Source organism: Macaca nemestrina, chromosome 12 (assembly GCF_043159975.1).
Source record: "Macaca nemestrina isolate mMacNem1 chromosome 12, mMacNem.hap1, whole genome shotgun sequence".
NCBI lineage: Eukaryota > Metazoa > Chordata > Mammalia > Primates > Cercopithecidae > Macaca > Macaca nemestrina.
The window spans coordinates 94,125,757-94,147,442 of record NC_092136.1 but is presented as its reverse complement, the minus strand read 5'-3'; the positions used below and the strand labels follow the sequence as shown (position 1 = coordinate 94,147,442).

General features: G+C 40.4%; 1 long non-coding RNA gene across 7 annotated transcripts in view; it reads right to left on the bottom strand.

The window, feature by feature from the left end:
- The window catches only part of LOC105484340 (uncharacterized), a 79,341-nt gene that overhangs the window by 29,485 nt on the left and 28,170 nt on the right, over nucleotides 1-21,686 (bottom strand). The window lies entirely within an intron of this gene.

The following is a 21,686-nucleotide window of genomic DNA, read 5'->3' as shown; positions in this document are numbered from 1 at the left end:
ATCTATCTCTTTAAGTCAGAGGCACATAGAAAGCACATGGCGCAAAGCACATGGAAGGTGTTTTGAATTAATTAAGAAAAGGTCCTATGTGGCAGAGGAAATTAAAATCATAACTTTGCTAATCTGTGTTTCTTCTGCCCCCACCCCTGGTACTGTTCATGGCATATAGTGGGCTCACAATGAAAGCTTGCTGCATTGAATGTAAGCCATCTTTTTTCTTCCAGAAAAGTACACAGGCCAGTCACCAACAAACTGTTCTGAGTTTATGTAGTTTGGGCTTATGACTTATAAAATATGGATGAGCCCAATCCAGAAATTTTTATGGCAAGGAACGCTGGGGAAGAAGCCAATGGTTAGGCATGGATGAGTGGAATGTTTCTGTCACTTATCTAGATTCTTTAACATTTATTCTCAAAAGTATTTTCTCCTGGTGAGAGAGGCTAACAAGAAAAGTGATATGAGAGGCTGCTTAGGCATCAGGGGACCTTTCCATTAGGCATTAATAATTTGAATCTTATTTGGAAATGCTTTTATCGTTTTAGCCAGTGGGTCCTGAGGCACTGATAGTCAATTTTTAAAAATATAAGATGCCAGTAAGGACTGGATTGTTTTGAATTAACTAAGAAAAGATTCTATGTGACAGAGGAAATTAAAATCATGGCTTTGCTAATCTGTCTTCCTTGTGAAATTGTTCTGTATATCTGACTTCATTTTTAATGCAGAAGTTTTGAGGAGAGAAGATGGAGAGACAGGACAATGGGGAGCTGGACATACTGTTTCTGATCAATTGTACCCTTCAGGGGAGAAGGCAGTAGGGGAGGGACTTCTGGACCTTGTGTGTGGGGTGTGGGGGTGGGGGGAATGTAGGTAGGGCAGTAGGGTAGTGCTAGGGTGAGTGATTTACTGTAACTAAATTACAGTAATTTAATTATATATTCAGCTCTGCCACTTATCAGCAATGTGGTCTTGGGCAAACATCTTGAATTCTCTCTGCCTCAGTTTCCTCCTCTATAAAATATGTATAATATTAACAGTGAGAATTTAGAAATGTAATAGATGGAAACATTTTATGTCCGTGACACACTGTAAGTACAGTCTGCATTCGTTTTTATTGTTATCTTAGGGTTTCGCTATTCCTGTTGTAGTACAGTCATGACGTCATACTGAATGCTTCAGTCAATAATGGACTGCATATATGACAGTAGTCCCATAAGATTATAATGAAGCTGAAAAATTCCTGATGCCTAGTGACATCATAGCCATCTTGATGTCGTAGTGCAACCCATTACTTGCGTGTTTGTGGTGATGCTGGTGTAAACAAATCTGTGTGCTGTCAGTCATATAAAAGTACAGCACATAAAATTATGTACAGCACATAATACTTGATAATGATAAACAACTATATTACCGCTTTATGTATTTACTATATGTTACTGGTTTATGTATTAACTTTTAATTGTGATTTTAGAGTATACTCCTTCTACTTATATATATTTAAAAAGTTAACTGTAAATCTCAGGCAGGTCCTTCAGGGAATGTTCCAGAAGAAGGCATTGTTATCATAGGAGATGACAACCCCATGCATGTTACTGCCTCTGAAGAACTTCCAGTGGGACAAGATGTGGAGGTGGAAGACAGTGATGTGTAGCCCTAGGCTAATGTGTGTGTTTGTGGGCTAGTTTTTTGTTTTTTTTGTGTTTTTTTTTTGAGACGGAGTCTCGCTCTGTCACCCAGGCTGGAGTGCAGTGGTGTGATCTCGGCTCACTGCAACCTCTGCCTCCCGGGTTCATGGCATTCTTCTGCCTCAGCCTCCTGAGTAGCTGGGATTATAGGCGCCTGCCACCATACCTGGCTAATTTTTTGTATTTTTAGTAGAGATGGGGTTTCACTGTGTTAGCCAGGATGGTCTCGATCTCCTGACCTCGTGATCCACCCGCCTCGGCCTCCCAAAGTGTTGGAATTACAGGCATGAGCCACAGCGCCTGGCCTGTGGGCTACTTTTTTTTTTAACAAAAAAGTTAAAAAAATAAAAACAAACAAGCGAAAGGCTTGAAATAGAAAACAGCGTATAGAATAAGGAAATAAAGAAAGAAAAAAATTTTTTTGAGACAGAGTCTTGCTCTGTTGCCCAGGCTGGAGTGCAGTGGCTCAATCTTGGCTCGCTGCGATCTCCACCTCCCAGGATCAAGTAATTCTTGAGCCTCAGCCTCTCAAGTAGCTGGGATTACAGGTGTGTGCCACCACACCTGGCTAGTTTTCTGTATTTTTAGTAGAGATGGGGTTTTACCATGTTAGCCAGGCTGGTCTTGAACTCCTGTCTCAAATTGATCCACCCACCTCAACCTCCCAAAGTGTTGGGATTACAGGCATGAGCCACCATGCTCAGCCAGAAAGAAAATATTTTCGTACAGCTATATTACATGTTTTGTTTTCAAGCTTAGTGTTATTATTAAAAAGTCAAAATGTTTAAAACAAATTTAAAATTTGTAATGAAGTTATAGTAAGTTAAGGTTAATCTGTTTTTAAAGAAAGAAAAATGTTTAAATAAATTTAGTGTAGCCTAAGTGTACCATGTTTATAAAGTCTACAGTAGTGTACAGTAATGTCTTGGCCTTCACATTCACTCTCTACTCACTCACTGACCCACTCAGAGCAACACCCCGTCACACAAGCTTCATTCATGGTAAGTGTTCTATAAACACAGCGGTGCCATTTTAAATCTTTTATACTGTATTTTTTACTTGACTTTTATACTGTATTTTTTATGATTACATGTGTTTAGATACACAAATATTTACCATTGTGTTACAATTGCCTACAGTATTCAGTACAGTGACATGCTGTACAGATTTGATAGCAATAGGCTATCCCAAATGCCTAGGAATACCTTACTTTTAATGGCAAAAACCGCAATTACTTTTGCACCAACCTAATAGTAGGCTCTACCATCTAGGTTTGGTAAGCACACTCTGTGATGTTCACATGATGACAAAGCCACCCAACAATGCATTTCTCAGAACATGTCCCCATCATTAAGCATGACTGTAGTTGTTATAGAGGCTGAGCCCTGAGCTAGATTCTATTAATACAATAATAAATTCTGTACACCCTGTTCTTAATGAGGAATCTGGTGGTGGAGACAAGCAAGCAGGCTATTCCTTTAAAGTGGTCTGTGTTACCATGGAGACAAGTTCGGGGCACCCTTGGGACTGCAAAGGAGGAGTGCCATCCCAATTATGGGTGTCAGAAACTCCTTCCTGACACCCACAATTGGGTGCACATTCTTCCCTGCCATTTTTTCTTTTCTCCTACTGCGCTTTCACTGTATACTACTCATACAAGCCTCCCTGGGTTTCCTTAGCAGTCCTCAGGCCTAAAGAAGGTAGAACATCTGGGCTACTCACCCGTGCCCAGGCTGAGATGCCTTTGCCAGAGCTGGATAACGCAAGGCTTTGTCCAAGCTTTGAAAACTCCTAAGCCTTCCATCAGACCAACCTTGGAATTCAGTCTTACCCAGCCCTTCCTTGCCCTGGTTTCATTTTCTTTTGTCCAAACTGCCTTTGTGGTTTCCACAGAAATGAAAGCTTCTGGCTGGGACCATTCCCATGGAAACTTTAAGGTGATTAATAGGCACCATTGCCATATTCTATGTATTTCTCATTTGCTAGCTTGATTAAAAACTCACAATTCCAGCTCCTTACCTCCCTGGTGCAAGGGAGGGGGAATACATAACTTTGTTAGTAGGTTACATATGACATCCACGTTTGATTCGCGGGCCACTGCTCTGCAGTTGTGCGAACATCATATTTTCTGGCTTGGAGTAAAAAACATATGTATTTGCATAGATGCTGATGGCTGATGAAAATGACGGACTCTTAAGGTTCCCTTGTTAACTAATGGGATCTTGAAGAATAGGGCAGCACATTACCTTTGTTTCAATAGGTGTGGATGGTCGTGGTGGTTCTGAGCTGCCTGGATGCTATACTTGGTCATACCTAGCCCAGCCTCTGGGACTGAGTCTGTTTACCCGAAAGCAACAAGCCCCCCCAGGCAGGGAGGAGTTGGCAGACAGTCTTAGAGGCTGAGGAAGGAGGGTTATGGGAAAGACAAGCTTGGCTTATAAGACCCTCACTAACTCAGGGAGCTCAGAGTGTGACTAAGACCTTGACTACCTCAGCAAGCTCAGAGCTGTGACTAAGCTTGTACAGCCGTCTTGGTGAGCTAGACTGAGAGAATTATTGAGTCTGCACCTGTCACATCCGTCCATTAATTTTAAAAGCAGGTTTATTGAGGTATAATTTACATACTGCAAAATTCGACCTTTTTAACGTATAGTTCTGTGATTTTTGTGCAAATACATACATTTCTGTAGCCATCACTGTAATCAAGATACAGAACAGTGCCATTGCCCTAAAAAATTATTTTGCGGCCTTTGTAGTCCACCCCTTTTCTCACCTCTCACTTCTGGCATCCACTGGTCTGTTTTCTGTTACTACAGTTTTGCCTTTTCCAGAATGTCATGTAATGTAGCCTTTTGCATCTGGCTTCTTTCCCTTAGTATAATGTATTTTAGACTCATCCATGTTGGTGCATGTCTCTAATTCTTACAATAACTCCTCAAGGTGAGAGTTCTCTTAATTTCATAGATGAGGTCCCCAAGAGCCTCAGAGAGGGTTCATGATCCACTAAAGGTCACCCAGCTCATAAAAGTGAACCTGAGATTTGAACCCAGGTCTGTGTGGTTCCAGAGTTCACATTCTCTGCATTGTCCTTCCAGCAAAGGTGATGCTTGCCAAGGAGGCTGCATCTCTCTCTACCTTCACCAGCCGAGGGAGGTGGAGATGTGAGGGAGGGCTTGCAGGTAAAGATCAACCATCTGAGTGAGACCATCCATCCATCCAACAGAGCTTCCTCTCACCTCTCTCCATCCCAGGTGTCAGGATGTTTGAAATCCACTAGCAGCTCAGAACTAGGAGTGCTCCCATAAGAGAATGTGGAGAATCTCTCTTCCCATGCCTTGGAGAAGGTCTTCTATGAGTATGTCTGTATGCCCTAGTCATTGAGATATTGTAAAACTGCTATTCTGTAAGAAGGCTTTCCAGGGAAAGAATTGGGTGGGGTGACTGAGTTCCATTCAATGTTGTTGCAAATGGTCAGAGAAAATCTTCTGGGCAAGGAAAAGAACAGAAGCATATGCTACTAGGCAGTGTGCTTCACTTTCTTTTTAATGAGCATTACAAATTTTAAATACAGACCAGATTTCATTGGTGCATTAGTTATGTATTGCCTTAGAATAAATCACCCTAAAATGCAGTGACTTAGAGCAACAAATATTTATTATCTCTTAGTCTCTGTGGGTTGAGAATCCAGGCATAGCTTAACTGGTGACTCTGGCTCAGGGTCTCATTCAAGGCTACAATCAAAATACCAGGAGGGACTGTGGTTTCCTCTCAAGGCTCAGCTGGGGGAAGAGCTGTTTTCAAATTCACTCATGTAGCTGCTGCCAGGTCTCAAGTTCTTGCTGGCTGTTGGTCAGAGTCATCAATTCCTTGCCATGCGGGCCTCTTCATACAGCAGTTCACGATAGGGAGCAAGCGAGGTAAGAACGGCAAGAGATCACCTGAAAGCCACAGCCTTTTTGTAACCTCATCTCAGAAGTGACAATGCCTCACTTTTGCCGTATCTATTTGTTGAAAGTGAGTCGCTACGTCCAGTGCACAATCCAGGAGAGGGAATTCCACAAGAGTGTGAGTACCAGGAATCAGGGATCATCACAGAGGTTGCCTGCCACAAGGTGTAATTTATGTATCATAAAATGCACAGATCTGAAGTATTCAGATCAATGAGTTTTGACAACTGTATGTGTCATGTACCCATCACTCAATAAGATCTAGAACATTTCTGAACCTCTGGAAAGCTTCCTGATGATCTTTTCCAGTCAATTCAACCCATTCCTTTCTCACTCCCCACCATCTCTCCCCTCCATCACAGAGTCAACCACTTTCTTATTTCCACCAGCATAGACCTGTTGTGCCTGTTTGTGGACTTTATATAAATGGAATCCTTCAATCTGATTTTTTTTTGTGTGGGTACATATATTTTGTGTGGGTATATACATTTATAGGATACATGGAATATTTTGATACAGGCATACAATGTGTAATAATTACATCAGGGTAAGTGGGGTATCCATCACCTCAAGAATTTATCCTTTCTTTTATGTGACAAACCATCCAATTATACTCTTTTAGTTATTTTTAAATATACAATAAATTATTGTGGACTGTAACCACGCTGTTGTGCTATCAAATACTAGATCTTATTCATACTATCTAACTATATTTTTATACTCATTAACCATCCCCACTTCTCACCTCCCTGACTACCCTTCCCAGCCTCTGGTATCCGTCATTCTACTCTCTATCTCCATGAGTTCAATCGTTTTAATTTTTTAGCTCTCACAAATAAATGAGAACATCCAAAGTTTGTCTTTCTGTGTCTGGCTTGTTTCACTTAATGTCTTCCAGTTCCATTCATGTTGTTGCAAATGACAGGATCTCATTCTTTTTATGGCTGAACAGCACTCCATTGTGTATATGTACTACATTTTCTTTAACCATTTGTGTGGTGATGGACACTTATCCACTTAAAAATGGCCATTGTCCATTTTTATATTCAGCTTTTTGGTTGCTTTTAAAGACATGAGGAAAAAGATCCTGGGTAACTCTGTCCTACTTAAAATTCAGTAGCATGCGAGGAACAGCAGGCAGGAATGGAGTCTGTATTCATTGGTAAAACCAACTTTAACAATCATCAAACATGCTGCAGGGAACCCAACAGGACAGAGGGAACATGGCCAATGCTGAAGGAAAAACTTCCAGGGCCTGGAATTAAAAGCCCTGGAATCAAAGCTGATGAGGCACCTAGAGACTAAAAGATGAATCTTTAGGACCAGCTTGAAATCTGCCTTCCTTATTTAATGGGGATACCCTAGGGTAGAGTGGGGTGGGGTGGGGCCAGGCCTTGGTCTGGAGAGATTAGGAGGGAGGCTCCACTGGGCCTGCAAATCCCACCAGCAGTAGCAGCCTTATTACCAGCTTGGATTTCCATGGTCCACAGCTTGCACGGCCATTCTGATCATTGAGGATAAATCCTCAAGGATGATTTGAGAAGGGAAAGTAGGAGCCTGGGCCTCCCATTTGTTTTCAGGAAAGTCAAAGAAATGAAGACCTGGAGAGAACACGCTGCCCTGAAGGGATCCTAAAGTGAAGGTGGCAGTCCAACGAAGGAACGTCAGATGTGCCTTTTCAAGATTCTAAGCCCGGTGTGGTATGGTGGGGAGAAGGACCTCTGGGTTCTACTTCTCATTCTGCTAGGTGAGTGTAAATACCATAGAAGCTTGAAAAATTCTGACAAAGTACAAGAGAACATTCTGCCTCTGTGTTATCGTCCTCGGGCAGCACAGAAGGAATGAGCTTCCATCTTCCTAGGCTGATTCATCTAAATCTTTGTTTTCTCAGCCTGCCAGCACTTTGCTCAGGCCTGCCTTTGGGGTTGTTTTGTTTTTCTTTTTCTCTCCCAAAATCTGCTTGGAATTTCAATTATATTTTCAATCCTTTTCATTGGCCCCCAAAAAAGAATTTGTCTCATAAACTCACCACTTAAAATATAGAGATGCTACTATTTTCTCCAGCAGTAGATTGCTTTAGAAGCCTAATTTTTTTTCCCTCTAAGCTGTTTCTTTTTTACTTTTTTCACAAGCAGATTTTGGGAGAGAAAAAGAAAAACAAAATGTTTTATCATGCCTCCTTCCTTACAGGGAAGCAGGATTTGATCTGGCAGACAGGATGTGGGGGCTCCAGCTCTTTGGCTCTATTGGTTTACAGCCCTCCTGTCCTGAGAGAAACTTTAGTCCTTCAAGGGCTCCCTGGAGTCCCACCTTTTCCAGAGAGCCTGCCCTTCTTAACTCCAGGGTTCTTTGATAGTTTCCTTCTCTGCAAAACACCTATAAGAGTTACCAACAACTAGTGAGTGGAGAAGCACCTTTGAGACAATTCAGGAATGATAGATAAGTGTGTGGTGGTGCCTTTAAGGCAGTGGTATCTCAGTCTTGAATTCATTTTGGAATCTTCTGGGCAGCTCTGAAAAATCCCAATGCCAAGACCCAACCCCATTAAATCAGGCACACGAAATCAGAATCTTGAGGGATGAGGCTCAGGCATTCATATTTTTAAAAAATTTTCCTCAGCACCTTTTATGTCTTGCCAAGGTTAAGAATTACTGCTCTAAGGACAGTCCTGGTCCAGTTGCCAAACAGAATAAAAACAGGCTATCCTGAGCTTACTCCAAATATCCTGTCTCCCGTCTCCCAGACTAGTTTCAACTATGTCTTCCCGTATACACCTCAAGGCTGGCTGTACTCCCACTTAGCTCCTGGTGTCTGTCCATCCTGAAGCCTGGTACCTGGCAATCCAGGCCTCTCAGGCTGGGTGTGACTCTCATTCCCACTCCCTCCAGCCGGGACACTCCATCTCCATCTAGCTTTGTATGCTATTGGGTGCAATTGCCAGATTACTTCAGGAAAGTCTCAGTCTCACTTCCTTAAGGAGATTTTAAACTCATCCAAGTCAGAGTCCTAATCTATTTCCGGGAGGGACTAGCATACTATTGAGCATATAGCAGACAGGGCCTCAATGTCTTTATCTGTAAAATGGAGATATCTGTAAAATTGCCTGTTAAATAGAAATATCTATAAAATGTATAGGCATGGAAATTTATATCTGATTCCAAAAGAGATGCTTGACGTGATGCATACAAAGGAAGATCTAAAACACAGCAAGGACCCCATAAGTGGTAGCTATTGTTGGATCCATTGAAACCCAGGCATTGTGATTTCTGGACCAGTGTTTCTTCTAGATCTCAAGTCAACATCACCTACCAGGAAATAACAGTATCTGAGTCATTCAGAGTACTAATGATGTGGCATGAGGAGCCCATCAGCCATATCAGCATGCCTGCGTACCTTATGCCAGGCCAATACTTAACTTACTCTATGAAAGATGCAACTGGCTGGCATTGGTCTTCCTTTTTCTCTTCATTCTGCCTGGATTTTCTGAGAAGACTGTGAGGACCTGCTGTTCTGGACAGTGTGTGGGATGGGCAGCTTGTTTTGCCACTCAGCAGGAGGAAAGACATATGCTTTCTGTTTTGTTGTCAAAGGAAACAACAACTCTCAGATGTTGCAGTGTTGTCAATACAGAGAGAACGAAGAACTGCCCAAATCCTGCCTCAGTTTATCTCTTCTTTTAAGAATCAATAGTTGTCAGATTGGAAAAAGCAGGGTCATACTAGCCAGACTCTATAGAGATCCAGGAGCAAAAAGACCATAAGAGAGTTCAGAATTTATCTAAGTGACCTTGAGGCTCCCCTGATCGAATAATTCTCACTGTGCTGGGAGAAGTTGCAGATGAAATTGCAGATCTCTTGTTAATACTTCGGGGAAGTAGTGGAAGAGAAGGTCAAGACAAGGGAGACCACTGTTACCCTGTTTTAGTTAAATGGCTCTAGCTGCTGTATGCTAAACCTTACAGTCTCTGTGATTAGCACAATACAGGTACCTCTCCCTAGGATACAGTCTGGTGTAGTGGCATGGCCCAGCAGCCTTCAACATCAACATTCAGGGGCCCAGTCTCTTTCCAACTGTGGCTTGGCCTTCCTTATGGTGGTCAGAGTTCTTTCCATTCAACTGGTAAATGAAGAGAGAGACAAAGAAAAAGGTACACCCGCCTGCTTCTGCCCAGAAATGATACCTACAGCTTCTGGCCATGTTTCATTGGCCAGAGCTCAGTCATATGGCCACAATTAATTGCAAGAGACATGGAAAATGTGGTCTAGTTGTGTGCCCAGGAGGAAACAGAAATGGGCTGCATATGGCAAAGCAGCAAGCCAAAACATAAAGCTAACTGAAATACAAATGCATTAATATAAATTAAGTATTCAGAATTTTAATGATGTCCCAACTTATTTCAAGCTGGTAAAGACAATCCTTGAGTATATTGTTCCATTCAAGATGCTACACTTTAATAGAGACATTGAAATACTGGAGTGCATCAAAAAATGAGTGCCATGGTCTGAATATTTGTGTCCCCCCAAAATTCAAATATTGAAATCTAAATCCCAATGGCGTGACATTGGAGGTGAGGCCCTTAGGAGGTAATTAGATCATGAGAGTAGAGCTTTTATCAATGGGATTAGTGTCCTTATTAAAGAGACCCCAGAAAGCTAGCTAGTCCCTTCCACCATGTGAAGACACAGAAATAAGGCACCATCTATGAATCAGATAACAGTTCCTCACCAGTCTCTAAATCTGCCAGTGCCTTGATGTTGGACTTCCCAATATCCAGAATGGTAAAAAATAAATTTTGGTGGTTTATAAATTACCCAGCTCATTAGTCTGTTTTCAGACTGCCAATAAAGACATACCCAAGACTGGACAATTTATAAAGGAAAGAGGTTTGACTCACAGTTCAGCATAGCTGGGGAGGTCTCAGGAAACTTACAATCATGGTGGAATGGGAAGCAAACACATCCTTCTTCACATGGCGGCAGCAAGAAGTGCAGAGTGAATTGGGGGGAAGTCCCTGATAAAACCATCAGATCTCTTGATAACTCACTCACTATCACACTAACAGCATGGAGGTAACCACTCCCATGATTCAATGACCTCCCACTGGGTCCCTCCCATGACATGTGGGGATTATTGGAACTACAGATGAAGATGAGATTTGGGTGGGGACACAGCCAAACTTATTACCCAGTTTATGATATTTTTGCAGCAGCCCACACAGCCTAAGATAATGAGAAACCAGGGTGGAGAGAAGACTTGACAATATAGCATATGAGGATCATCAGAGAGAACTGAGACTGTGTATGCTAAAAAGAAAAGACACTAAGGAACATAACCATTTTCAGAAGTGTGAAGAGTAGAGTAGAACAAAACTGTGCATCAGGTGAAGTTATTTTTTGTCTAGAAGATACCCCTTCCAAATTATCTGATTCTAGTCTGTCATCATCTTTGAGCTATTTTACAACTCTGTGAGTTGTAGGCAACTAAAAATGATGTGAAATGATTCTTATGGACATGTGAATTCTAGCCTGTACTGAAGAGGTTCAGTTAACTTCCCTGTAGAAAAACCAGGTTTGCCTCCATTTGTATATTAATTTAACTACTTTGATCTATAAGTGTATCTGTTCTTCACATTATTATTTGAACCAGTTATAACATGAATAGAATAAAATATTTCACACATATTCTCATTTTTATATTTGTATGAGAGTCATGGTTTTTTTAAAATTATTTTTTAATAGTGATTGTATGTGGCAAAAATGGTTATAGATTATGATGATGAAACAAAAGGAAAAAAATGTAGTTTTGGCACAAAATAAGGAAAAGGGTATGAATTCAAAAGTTGGAAAAATCTAGGTTCAGTTCCTGGCTCTAGAAATCTATACAGTCTGATTTGCGCACATGTCTTTATCTCAGTTTCCTCAGCTATTGAATGGGAATAACAATGGTACCTACATCATAGGACTCTTGGAAAGAGCAGAGACAGTAATCTAAACAAAACGGTTCATGATATGTCTAGCATATAATGAATGTTAGCAGAGAGGAGTGATTGTTATTATTAACTTTATTGATTATTCTCCATGAAAATAAGAGGATCTGCTCAGAGGTAGCAAGTAGATGGTCTTGGAGGGTTCCAAGAAGAGACTGAGCAGCTGCAGTCGAGGTGCTGTACAAAGGATTTCTGCTTTAGGTGGGAGGAAGGATCCCTTGGTTATCCAAACACAAGGTTCCATGTGCCATGCCCTTTCATACTTCTGAGACTTGGTACATTTCCTCTATGTGAGAGTACAGGACTCTCCTCCACCTAAGCCTGTGGTAACCTCTTGCCTCAGAACACAAATGTCCTCTCCTCTGTAAGCCTTCTCTGTGGCCCCCAAGTAGTCAGAAAATCCCATTCTCTGTATTGTTGTGTCCCTTGTTTGTATATATAAGAATCCAACTTCATTGCTCTTCTCTTGACTTGAGCCATGATGGCTCATGACCTGGGACCATATTATTTTCCCCTGAAATCTCCAGCAGCTAGAACAGAGTAGGCTCTTAATCACTGATTATTGAATAAAAGATTTCTGGCAGGGAATCATCTGAATGAATGACACAGCCATGGCTTCCCTGCCATGGAGATGTACCACAGTCTCTACATTCCAACCTGGTGAGAAGCTGATCAAATATGAATTTTGAGTGTAATTAATATAGAAAAAGAAAGAAAATGCCAAGTGTTGATGAACATGTGAAGGAACTGCAACTTTCATGGACTGCTGGTGTCCATATAAATTGGTACAACCTCTTTGGAAAACAGCTCAGCCATATCTCCTAAAGCTGAATGTATGTATGCCCTATGACCCAGCATTTTACTCCTAGGCATGTAGCCAATAAAAATGTATAAATCTACTCACCAAATAACATGTTCTGGAATGTTGAAAGCAATACTATTTATAATAGTCACAGACTGGGATGGGCACTGCCCAAAAGCCCATCAAGAGTAGAATGAACAAATAAATTATAGTATGATCTACAGCAATAAAAATGAACAAACCATGACTATACACAACCATGTGGATAGACCTCACAACTATAATGTTGAGTGAAACAAGTTAGACAGGATAGTGTCTATATTGTTTTATCCTATTTATATAAACTACGAAACAGTCAAGTTGAAGTCAGAATAGTGACTCCCCTTGGTGAATAATGACCAAAATAGGATAAAAGAGCTTTCCTGAGTGCAGATAATGTTTCTTCATCTGACAGTTGGTTACAAGAATGTATTTGTTTGTGAAAATATAGTAAGTCAAAATTTTCACTTATGTTTCTTTTGCTGTGTGTATGTTACATTTTGATAAGAAATTGTTTTTAATATTAGTATCCTCAAACCACGAAAGTCTCAAAGACCTTGAAGCTTCACTGTGCCTAGATAGGCCTTGCATATGGTAAGTTCCAGGAAAAAATAATTTGGAAAATATTTTATTTAGCCATTATTATGTTTAAGACCCAAGCAATCCAAAGATGAATAGGACAAAATCCCTGACCTCAAGCAATTGATAATATTGTTAGGAATAAAGCAAGATCTCTAATTATAACATGGCTACACTACTGTCAGTGGGATATAAGAAAGGGTGATAACAGCTAGCACAAAGTACACACGTACTATGTGCTTTATGCATATTAATATTTCATTTTCATAATGGACCTAAATATAGATACTACTATTATTTCCATTATATATATGAAGATATTGGGGCATGGAGAGATTGAGTGCTTTGCATCATCTTCTCTGTTCCTCCCTATCTTACTATCCTTTAATATTCAAGCTCCTCTCTGCTCTGTTTTCATCGCAGTAGTCTCAGTTTCTCTAAGTTGGTCCCCTACCTCCTGCTCAGGACTTTGCAGACACTGTTTCCTCTGCTGGAACCATTCTCCTTCTCCTTCCTCTAAGCCCTGTTATCGCCCATTCATTTATTAGCTCTCTACAAAAACATCACTTCCCCAGGAACTTCCAGATAGGTACAATCTGACTGTTATAGATTCTCAAACACCATATACTTCCTACCTTCACAGAATTTGTCTCAGCTGAAAATTTACATATTTTTGATGAGATGATTTTATTAAGACTTTCTTTATTCCTAGATTATAAGCCTCATGAGGGCAGGAACCATGTCTGTTTACCACTGTTGTCTCAGTAGGTAGCGTAGTAGATACATAATAAATATGTGCTGAGTAAATGAGTTAAGTATCTACCATGCCCAATTACTATATTTTTAAGTGATACAAAATTTAGAGCAAGAATTAAATAGAAATGACATGATATCATCTAGTACAATTTTCATTAATTAAGTGTAATCACTGTTTATTTTTCAAAGCCAAGCTGAACATGTTCTTCTAACTTACTCTGGGCCTTTTTATTAGAAAAATAAATTTTTAGAAATGTTTAGAAACACATTCAGAGGTCTGTCTTCAGCCTGTTTTCAACTTTCCTGTGGTTTTCTTTCTTGCTCTAGTAGGAAAGAGAGTCTTTGAGTTGCCTGCTTAAATGTTCTCAAGGGAAAAGCCTTAGTTGTCCTGCCAATCCCTTTGCTCTTTCCTCAAGGCAGAAGCAGAGTGATAAGACTGTGGGGAAAAAGATTGAAAGCACAGCATATGCCTATATATCAGCAGTGTGCATCCCAATAATTGTGTTTTTCCAGTTATTGGTTTTCCCAAAAGTAGACTGGGCTAACATTCTAGAAACTTTTTCTCCCACAAGATGGCTTAAAATTCCCAGAGAAATAGTATCTTCAGTAAACTTTTGGGTTTCCAGAGGTTATAACTAGGTCTCTGACTCTGCTTTCTTGATTTTAAATGTAAGGTTTTTTGCTGCAATTAAACAGAATATAATAACATTCTCAAAGAGAGACAAAAAAGCAGTTGTCCACTGTAGCTCTGCCATGTTAGGAATTTTATCTGATCTAAGAGTCAAAGGCTATTCCTGGTGTCAACCAAATTGCCTTCTGCCATATCATCAATGCTTTTTATGATGGGTTTCAAGTTTGTAGGGTACTGATGCTACAAGTTCATCACATTTTCCTCATGTGAATACACCTTTCTGTAATCACCCAATCTTCCGGGGAAGCAAAAAATAAAAATAAATAAATAAATAAATAATTCCATTAGAACCTTCCTTTGCCCTGTGCAGTACCTAAAATGTGAATTTCCACCTAGAAGCAAAAAGTTAAGATCTATAGTTTTATCCCAGCGTCCTTCCAAAGGGCTCAGTATTTGGGAGACCAACACCAAAAACAGTGCAAAGGCGCCACCAATCCAAGTGAGCATAAATGCTTCCCTAAAGGATTCTTGGAAGACCCTTCCAGATATCAAGGCTGTGCAGATAAGAGGCCCACCTCAGCCCCAGTGATCACTCAACTGTCTGCCTGGTGGGGGCTTAATACAAAATCTGTCCTCCAATTCCAAATGCCTGCTTCATAGGCAGGGGCCTGGGAGATTCAGCAGCTTTTGTAGGGGGGAACTTGAGGACAGATAATAATCAATATCCAGTCACCTTATAGAGAGCCAATATATTTTTGAGAGAGAAAAATGTAATAGTATCTTACTAGGGAACCTCCTGGTCCCTTCTTCTTAGCAATCATACTAGAACAGTAAAACAAGAACAAACAAACAAACAAACAAAAATTCCTAAGATTAAAACAAATCTCCCCAACTACTCCCAGAGAACAAACACTGACATTCATCCCAAGTGGGCCTTTTTTTGCCCTACTCTCTGAGAACATGATGGGATCTTTGAGTGGTGATTTCTTTCTTTGAGGAGAGTCCTCACTCACATAAATTGCTGTTAAGTGCTCTGCCAGTCTCTGAATCTGTGGCTTAGTATTAGGACAGGTGAAGAGAATCTAACACTTTTAGAATACTTGCTATCTGTCCAGTGTTCACATCTGCAGTTTTACTTGTATCTCACAACTATCTGAATTAGAATGGAAGCCGTGAGGCACATATTTCTGTCTAGTTTTTCCACTGCCATATATATCCCTGGCACCTACAACAATACCTGACATGTAGAAGATGCTCAATAGAAACATGAATAAATGCAAGCATATTATTATGGATACTATTATTCCTGATTTTCAGTTAAAAAACTGAATCTCAAAGAAATTATGAAACACATTCAAAGTCACAGGTTTTGTGAGTAGCAGAGGCCTTTCTGATGCCAACTTTTATGTTCTTTCAACTCTGCCTTTCAAGGCTCATTCTTCAATTTCCCGATCCAAGAAAGCCTCTTTTCTCAATGTTTGTCTTCCTTATCTTTCTCCTCCTTTTCCCCCTCCTTCCTACAAGCTACCCCACACTTATAGCCAGTTTATTCATTTCTTTCCCCTGTGCTTCTTCATCTGCACAAAGAGGGGAATAACCTCCACTCTTACGGAGAAAGAAACCTCCTTATGATAACAAGGAAGAGAGAGGTCTGAGCCGTAAAGGTGCTGTACCTACTGCTGAAAACATGGACTGCTCCTAAATGTGTGATTTGTGTGTTTGTGTGGTCACCCATTGAGAGAAACTCTTGTTAGACCTCAATGCCAGACCAAGGTTTCTCCTCTTGAACTACTGGTTTTGTTTCCTTTTGAAGATGGTCTGATTCTTCTTGCCGATTCTTTTTCTGTCATCATTTGCTCCCTACAAACCTCAACGGTGGAACTTTACAATGTGTGCTTCTCCTCACCAAAACTGGTAGCCTTTCCTTCAAAAGTCACATCCACTTGGATTCTCAGAATGTGACCTTACTAAGAAATAGGGTCTTTGCAAAATGTAATTAAGTTAAGAAGAGGTCATACATGATTAGAGTGGGCTCAATTCAATGGTCCTTATAAGAAGAAAAACAGAAACAGACAGAAATACAGGAAAGAAGGCTGTATGATGATAGAGGCAGAGACTGGGATGATGCAGCTGCAAGCCAAGGAATGCCTGGGATTGCCAGTAACCACCAGAAGTTAGGAAGAGGCATAGCAGGATTCTTCCCTAGAGCCCTCAGAGGAAACATGGCCTGCCTGGTACCTTGATTTTGGACTTCTAGCCTGCAGAACTGTGATAGAATGAATTTAAGTCACTCCATTTGTAGTACTTTGATATGGCAGTCCTATAAAATTAATACAGGGAGTCTGAAACATCTTGTTATGCCAGAAAGAAATAAATGTATCAAAAACCAGTAGGACCTTTTCAAAAAAACTCAGGAACTACGTTGAGGAGCCTCGACTGGCCAAAAACGAAACAGCTTGAACAATAATAAGGATAAAAACTAAAATGAATTTAAACATGTTAAGTATGTTTTAAATCCATGATTTATAATAATACAGAATTGGACATTGATCATCTTTGGAGGGTGCTCTAAACCCTACATATTATTTGAAAGCTGGCAAATAAAAGGAAATAAGCTTATTTCCTTTTTTCTTTTGGGTAACAAATAGTCAATGAAATGAAGCTTCTCTATATAAAAACAAAGAAGGAAGGATAGAATAGCATTAACATTTGTAACCCCTAAGGAATTAACAGATCGAAGTCATGATTGGCAACAGCTGCTGGCATCACAGAGAGATGGTCGGAACTTACAGGCTTCCTGACGGAAATACTCACCACCACTTATGAAATAGTCTACACACACACACACACACACACACACACACATATACACGTGCTGATTAAGTCTCTAGATTTACCTACCTATTTGCTAAAAACATAGGGAACAGTGAAACATGTTCATCATGACAAATGAAAAATGGCATCATGAGGATGAGTCAGCAACATCAAGACTGGGAAATCCTATGGGAATAACAACCTGTTTTCTTCAACAAATAATTGCAAAGAGAGGAAAACAGATGAAGGGTGTATTACTAGATCAAAAAGACGTATTATTCATAGAAATAAAAAACAATGAATGGCTCTTAATTGAACCTGATTCAAACAAGCTCCATCTATCTATATCTATCTGTCTATCTGTCTATCTATCTATCATCTATCAATCATCTATCTATCATATCTATCTATCTATCTATCTATCATCTATCTATCACCTATCTAAAGAGAAAATTCATGGACAGAATATTTTAAATTTAAAAATTATGATTAACATTTAGGTAAAATAAATTCATTATAGCTATTTTTATATTTCTTTTAGAAAGACATACTGAAATACCTATGGATGAAATTATGTCTGAAATTTTCTTCACAATAATCCATGGGGTGGGAGGCAGTATAAATGAAACAAGACTGGCCATGAGATGAGAATTGTTGAATCTGAGGAGTGGTTACATAGGGGTTCATCATACCATTCTCTCTGCTTCTCTACATGTTTTAAATTTTTGTAATAAACATTTAAAACTTATATACCTACAGCAGTCAGGATTGGCTTAGGAAAACAGCGTACAACAGAGGCTGCAGGAGGGTAGGCATTGGTGAGGTCAACTATGAGAAGTCGTGAGCCTGGAGAAAGAGCCAGACTGACATGGGAGCTGGGACTCAAGTATAGAACTTGCATCCCAGGGTCACTTGCCTAATCTTTTCCTCCTATGCTCACACATTTTTTCCTGCACATCCACTTGCCAAACCACCCTTACTCCCAAGCTTTATCTTCCCAAGCTATGTACCCAATAACCTTCTAGTGCCACTCATCAATCCCCCATTCACTACTCTGTTTCCTTCTCTTTCTCAATGTTTGAGTACAAAGACATGAGGCAGTGGGTAGGCCTATATCTGCTCAAGAATGAACAAGTGGTCTTTGTTGTGTTTAAATGCTGTTGAGTTTCTAGAAGTCAGTATATGTCTTACAGGCAAGTAGAGACTTCTAAATTCCCTCACAATTCCTATCCCAGCTATAAACATTCAGTTACTATTTCATCTATAATATTTTCAAATCTGACTTTCATAGTATGAAATAAATCTCTGGTACATTTAGAGAATTGATGTTTTCCAACTTGACGGCAAAACATTTCTGGTTGCTTCACTTTTTCCATCAAGTAAGGAGTAGCCCTTTTTGTTCTCTGCTTCATATGGACTATTTCCATAAATCCTCATACAAAAGGTACTATGGAATTCCAAGGCAATTTAATGTTGGTTTAATGCAAACCTGGAGACAAGAGTGAGGGAACTGAACTAATTGTGTTGTAATCCCATAGCTTGGCTCCTTTAAGTCACATACAGAGTCTAAACCATTATTTACAATAAATTTGCCTTAAGATAGCTTATTCAGAAATATTATAGAGGCAGAGGAAAGGAAAAGTCAGAATTAGCTCTTACTAAGCACTTTCAATGTGCCAGGCATGATGGTGTTTATCATTACTCATATGCATAATGTCATTTAGTACTACAAGGGTTTAAAGAAGAGTAAATGAGATGTAAAGCAATAAGCACAGAAGCTGGTTCACAGAAAATATCAAAAAATTAGCGCTCTAAAACAAATAAAATAAGAACAGTTTTTATTATTAACTCTGGAATAGTTATTGTTACCCTAAATTTGTAGATACGAAAGCAGGAGCTCAGAGCCATTCACTAGCTGTCCTAAGATCACACAGCTAGTAAGTAGTAGAGCCAGGGCTTGAACCAAGCATAAAGTATATACTTGAACCAAAGTATAAAGCTTGTGTGGGTCAGAGCTCAACCAAAGGGAGATAGATAGAGAGATGTTAATGAAAGCAATTGGGTTATGCAATTATGGGGACTGGTCAGACAAGCTGGAAATCTGTAGGTCAGGAATGAACTCCTGGGCACAGGCTGATGCTGCTATCCACAGGCAGAATGTCCTCTTCTTCAAGGAATCCTCAGCTCTGCTCTTAAGAATATTTAACTGAATCAGGTGCACCCAGGTTATCTAGGATAATCAACTGGTTATGGATCTTAATCACATCTATACAATACCTTCACAGCAACACCTAGATTAGTGTTTGATGGAATAACTGGGACTGTAGACTAGCCAAGTTAACATATCAGAAAACCATCACAAAGTTCTTCCCACTTTGCCTTCTAAATATACATTTAGAGCAGGAAGTTACCTTAGGCCTTATCAACTCTAACTTCCACAGTTTAGAGGAGAGAGAAATGAGGCTCAGAGCAGTGGAATGGCTTGGCCAAGCTCACACATTTATCAGTGAGAGAGCTGGCACCAATGCCCAGGCCTCCTGGCCCTCAGCACAGTGCTCTTTCCATAATAGCAAATGCATGAGCTTACTCAAAAAGGATTTGCTGTGTCCATGTTGCACCTTGTGGGGCACAAGAGATATGATGTAGAGTATGATCAGTGCTGTAATAGATGTGTGTAGTGCACAGTAGAGGCACAAAGCAGGTCAATTCTACCTTGCAGAGGAGTAGGGTCAGAAAGGGCCTCAGGATAGAAGAAAAGCTGAGATTTGGAAAATGTGCTGATATTGGCCAAGCAGTCAGCGAGCAGAAAGCCATCACTGAAAGAGGAAACAATGGGAGCAGAGACCTTAAAAAAGATTTGTTTGAGGTAAGAAGAGAAAGGTCTGGCCACAAGGAAAGCACAGACATTTTCACATTACAGTGTAAGGAATGAACCAGCTGAGGCTCACCCAGGCATGCTCCTCTGGGCCCTGCTGGGCCCTGACTTTATCTTGAGAACCGCTGCTGTGCACTAACACATAAAAAAAAAGAGGTAAACAGGTATCTCAGTTGTTAAATACAGAGGAAGACTGGGAACTCTGGCAACTCAGCTAGACTCACCCAGCTCTGAAGCAAAATCTCACCATTCTCCAGTGTTCATGATTAGGAAGAGCTGAACCTTCACCATAACAGGATGCATCAGCACCGTGTCTCTGGGGATTTTTCTCTGTCTCAGGCATTGTCTGGGCCTCTGGCTGGAGTGGTCTAAGGATTGAAGGATCACTGTTCTGTTCGATGGAATCCTTTTATCTGGTGGATAAGACGTCCTCTGTGATGTGGTGGAGTGACATTTACCACCCTCTGACAAAGGAGGACAGTGAAGGCAGTCCTGCTGCTGCCAAAATGTGTAGGGAACAGTTCTTTGAAGCAACTAAACATCTTGAATAAATTTAAGCTGGCTGTAGTACTGCTTCTATATAGAAGACTGGAGGGCAACAGGACCTTCGAGAGTTTGGAGAGGTGTACTCCCAGGAGTAGGACAAAGGGCGTGTGGGGTTCCTGCATGGGAAAGAACTCCACATTTAAGTTCATCATATACTAGCAGTGGGACCTCTCTGAGCCTGCAAGGAAAATGAAACACTACAAAACCCTGACTCACAGGGTTGCTGCAAGGGCATTGGGAGGTAACACAAGGACAAATGTCCAAATGGTATGTGGAAAATGTTTGTGGAATTTCAAAATCATGGAAAATCTATACTACACGTCAAACCCTAACTGTTGCGGGAAGTCAGGGACCTTGAACAGAGAGACCAGCTGAAGCCACGGCAGAAGAACATAAATTGTGAAGATTTCATGGACATTTATCACTTCCCCAATCAATACTCTTATAATTTCCTATGCCTGTCTTTACTTTAATCTCTTAATCCCATCATCTTCATAAACTGAGGATGCATGTCACCTCAGGACCCTGTGATGATTGCATTATCTGCGCAAATTGTTTGTAAAGCATGTGTGTTTGAACAATATGAAATCTGGGCACCTTGAAAAGAACAGGATAACAGCAATTTTCAGGTAACAAGGGAGACAACCATAAGGTCTGACTGCCTGAAGGGCTGGGCAGAACAGAATCATATTTCTCTTCTTACAGAAAGCAAATAGGAGAAATATGGCTGAATTCTATTTCTCAGCAAGGAATAGTCCTGGGAAAAGAATGCATTCCCAGGGGGAGGTCTTTAAAATGGCCACTCTGGGAGTGTCTGTCTTACACAGTTGAAGATAAGGGATGAAATATGCCCTGGTCTCCTGCAGCACCCTCAGGCTTGCTAGGATTAGGAAATTCCAGCCTGGCGAATTCTAGTCATACCGGTTGTCTGCTCTCAAACCCTGTTTCCTGTTAAGATGTTTATCAATGAAATGTGTGCCCAGCAGGACATGGACCATCATCAGTAATTCTAGTTTCACCCTGGCCTTG